General features: G+C 52.7%; 1 long non-coding RNA gene across 1 annotated transcript; it reads left to right on the top strand.

The window, feature by feature from the left end:
• Positions 1–390: 390 nt before the first annotated feature.
• LOC121044555 (uncharacterized) lies at positions 391–2,841 on the top strand. Its single transcript, XR_005797353.1, has 2 exons — positions 391–537; positions 1,979–2,841. It is a non-coding gene; the product is annotated as an uncharacterized LOC121044555 (long non-coding RNA).
• Positions 2,842–4,467: the final 1,626 nt, after the last annotated feature.

Here is a 4,467-nt window from a genome sequence, read left to right as displayed (position 1 = left end):
TCAAACCTGTTTTCGCTCCACATTTAGGCAGAAGGAGCCAGCCACGGTGCCCAGGCCCCAGGGCCCAGCGGCCCACCCCAGATTCCCCCTCGTCAAAGCCCGAGAGCCAAGTTCCCTGCACCGAAGGTGCGGTGACCATTCGAGGGGAAGGGGCCGTCCATCACAGCGGGCGATGTCACCACGTGCCGCCACAAACATATGACTGTTTCAGACACCGCAAGGTTTGCAAAGGCAAAGGCAGGAAGGGAAGCTTGGTTTAGCCTGCGTTTATTTTTGTGATTGGAGAGTGCAGGCAGTCGAGATATCACAGGGCGTTCAGAAAGTTTCGGAAAGGGAAGCATTTGTGCTTTACCACTTGACCCAGCAACTCCAGCCGAGCGCTAATCTTTGATGGATTCTGCCTGCCTCATAGGCGCACTAATAATAAAAATGAGGCAGATGGGGAGCGTTTCAACACATGACACATCAAATCCGTCTCCTGAGATGTGCCCATGCCCGTCACAGCCCTGCCTGGGTGGCTTCGAATGCCGAGCACGGGTAAGTGGGTCATCAGTGTTTGGAACCTGGCAGCAAAGAGGGGAACGTACAGTTCTCCAGGGAAGCGGCCAAGCTCCCCCCGGGTCAGAACGTGAGCTCGGCTTTCAACAGACCGAGGTTTCACGCCTTACCAAATTTTCTCGTTTTCTTGAATGTCCTTCCTCCAACTCTTGCCTCTAGGCTTAGGCAAGAGTTGTGCATTCAATAAATATTACTGGGCGTCTGCCGGGGGAGTCTGGGGACAGAAGTCAACCTTGGTGGAGCGTGGGGGGGAGCCGGGGGGGGGGGGTGGGAATATCAGAGGAGGCTCCTGGACGAAGTGACATCTGAACTGGGATCTGAAGGCTAGGAATTCCCTAAGATGCATGCCAGGCCTGGTGTCCAGGGTCTCAGTGGCTAGATCTTCAGTTTTCTAGATTTTTTTTTTTTTTAATATCTTTTAAAGTAAATAGTCTGCAATATCTGGCGAGCTGTCGTTGGCATTGCAAAGAAATGCAATATTTATGCACTTCTCCCCAGATGGCCTGGTTGCCTAAGGAAGTTATGTGGAGATTAGAGGCAAGATGCAGGGGTGGGGGTGGTGAGAGGCAGGGAGGCATTTTGGAGGGCAGCCGTGAGGACTGCTGTTCATAGTTGTCTTGGGATATAATTCACATCCCATTAAAATGTGCCCTCTTAAAGCGGACAATGTATTGTAGATATAGAACTTTTTAAAACAAAAATATACAGGGGTGCCTGGGACGGTTGAGCGTCCGACTTCGGCTCAGGACATGATCTCGCGGTGTGTGAGTTCGAGCCCCGCGTCGGGCTCTGTGCCGACGGCTCAGAGCCTGGAGCCTCCTTTGGATTCTGTGTCTCCTCCTCTCTCTGCCACTCATGCTCTCTCTCTGTCAAAAATAAATAAACATTAAACAAAAGTTTAAAGAAATAAAACCAAAATATAGAAAAACAATGCTTAAATTTCTCACAATAAAAATATACCTTTGCCTCAATATTTTTTAAATGATTTCACTTTTCTAATTGCTTTCCTGTCATCGTGTTTCAAAGGTGTATACAAATGAAAATTTCCCCATTTTTAGCGACGGATAAAAAACTAAAGTGCACAACTTAGCGGGTTTTGTGAAGCCACCACCACTGACTTCTCCCAGAGGATTTCCACGGGGGGGGGGGCCCCCCCCCCACCAGAAATCCCATATCTGTTAGCCATCACTGCTCCTCCCCTGCTCCCTGGATCGTCTTGTCGAAGGCAACAGTTGATTCCTCCACAGATCGGAATCAAGAGGGCCCTCTTGAAGCCTCGAGAGGACAAGCACTTGGCTGTGGTCCTTTAGGGAGCTAGTGGCGGATAGGACAGCACCGCAGGGACGGGAGGGTGAGGATATGGAGCAGTGCTACCTGAAGGTTCTAGGGAACCTGTTGAAATGAGGCTCTGATTCCACAGGTCGGGGGCAGGGGAGAGTCACCATTTCGACCAAGCGCCCAGGGGATGCCACCGCGGTACCCTCTTTAAGAACAAGGAGCCGGAACCACGGAGCGGCGCCGAGGGCCTCTTCCCCTGGAGGTCAACGGAGAGGACAAGGGGTACAGTGGGAAGTCCTTGGATCTGAGTCTGGCTGGCCTGGACCTGGGCCTGGCACCCCACCCCCACCCCACTGGTTGTGAGTTAGACAAGACACTTGGATCACAGGGACACAGTGCCACCTAGACTGGTTTAAGCAAGAAGGGTGACATTATGGGAAGCATATCGGGGGTCTACTTTGAAGTCTGAAATCAGTTCTCAGACAGAAATGTTGACTTGCCAAAGCCAGCGGATTCCTCTTCTACGTGCAGATGGCCCCATGTGCCAGCAGCGTGCGGAAGCGGGGGGGGGGCTGGAGGGACCGGAGAGCCCAGGCTCATGACCTTAACCTGGATGGCGAAGCCGGCCGCCCAGAAGTACCTGGATGCTCTTAGAAGTCAGGAAGGAAACATCGCAGCTAGCCCCACCTGTCTTTCTTCCACACACCGTAGCTACTTAGAGCCTCGATGTCCTCGAGCTTTGACTGGGACATCTCTGATCACCTCACGGGGGGGGGGGGGGGGGGGCTCCAAATATCAGGAAGAAGCACCATTTCCCTTTGCCGGAGTTTCCCAGGTCACTCTACAAACTGACCCCGTCCTTTCCAGAGTTCTGCAGACCACCTGGAGGGGCTGGCTTTGCCAAGTCCCGGCTCGCTTGTGTTAAGTGAGGTCACCAAGGACCTGCCCCGTGGTGACCTTTTGTTTTTGTCTCTCCAGATAGCAGCTGGTAGATTTTTCCATTAATGAAAAAAATTTTTTTTCATTCTAATAGACCATTGTGTTACGTAAGTCTAAGCCCTAATAGAACATTCTGTTACAAAAAGATATAGGGATATTTCAGGAAACCGAAGGACCCCTAGAGTGATTAGAACTACCAACAGGGAAGCTGTCAGAACCGTCTCTCTGGGTCTCTGGGGGTCATCGTCTGACACTTTTATCGCTTGCTCTGTGGACAAGCTTCCTTCCATTGCTTCTGTTTGCATATGGCAGTATCATCACCGGCCCTTCCCATTTCAGGACCTAACAGAGGCTGAGAAGTATTTCTTTTCTTTTTTTTCTTTTTAAGTTGATTTATTTATTTTGAGAGAGAGCGAGCAGGCGTGCGTGTGCTCGAGAGCCAGTAGGGGAGGGACAGAGACAGAGAGAGAGAGGGAGAGAGAGAGGGAAAGAGAGAATCCCAAGCAGGCTCCTCATTGCCAGTGCAGAGCCCGAAGCAGGGCTCGATCTCACAAGCAGGAGCTCATGACCTGAGTCGAAATCAGAAGTGAGACACTCAACCGACCGAGTCGCCCAGGCACCCCTGAGAAGCATCTCGGAATCCAGAAGCTAAACTTTGGGAGAGAATATCCGACTGGCCTTGCTTGGGGTGTGTGCCCGTCTCTGGTTGAATTAAATGAAGTTTGTGAGACACGAGGTCACACTGGCAGGAGCACGGCTGTGAGTGGGGACAGCTCTCAAGTTACGGGGAGTATGATGGGAGGCAGGCACTCCAAAGCTTATCTAGAACAGTCTGCTGGCGTATACAGGACGGATGTGCTGCTCTGTTTTAAAATGGGGATGGTAACACCTACCTCTCTGAGAAAGCGAGCCCCGTGAACAGGCCGTGTCAACTCCGAGCGGCTGTCTGGAGCCCGGTGACCGTTCTCATCAGGGAGATACGTGGACCGTGGGCTCCTCGACGCCCTAAGTTGAGGGGAGGAGAAGAAGGGGCACCCTGCAGCTTTGCGGGGCGGTGGGGGAGGCATCCAGTGCAGGGCGACTCCATGCTCCCCTGGCTGGAGGCGGCACCCAGCCCGAGTCAAGTTCAAGGTTGTGGCCACTCCATACCCACCCCCTTGGAGAGGCACCGGGCAATTCATAGGTTGTCCCTAGAGCACTAACTGTCTTAGCTACTCAGCGATGAGATGGGCTCCACAGAAGCCCGGACCAGTATAAATAGGCCTCTTGATTTCTCTGCCTTCACGCGCAGGAGATAGAACAACAGAACTGGGGAAGAAGGACATTCCAGAAATGCCGCAGAGAGACCTCGAAAAGAGCACTGCGCTGTGTCTGCTAAAGGAAGCACTTCATGAGAGAGAAATGAGCCGCAGGAAGAGACCGAGGGTTCTCAGGCCAGCCTAGATGAGGGTAGGGATTCCTTGTGGGCCCTGGGAACAAGGGCAGGGGACCACAGCCCGATCTCGGGCCGGCTCGCCTCCCCCTGCGTCACATTCTCTCTCATCTACGATGGTGGGATTTTGCCAGAGCGTGGCATGGGGACTGGACCCCTAAAATATCTGACTGCCTGAAGATCCTTGGAGGGGAGGGGTGGCCAGTATTTGGTTTTTGTTTGTTGGTTTTTGAGAGAGAGAGAGAGACAGAGCGTGAGCG

Source organism: Herpailurus yagouaroundi, unplaced genomic scaffold (genome assembly GCF_014898765.1).
Source record: "Herpailurus yagouaroundi ecotype Mexico unplaced genomic scaffold, PumYag 188, whole genome shotgun sequence".
NCBI lineage: Eukaryota > Metazoa > Chordata > Mammalia > Carnivora > Felidae > Herpailurus > Herpailurus yagouaroundi.
Note: the sequence above shows the minus strand (reverse complement) of the source record. Positions and strands in the feature narration are given on the sequence as shown.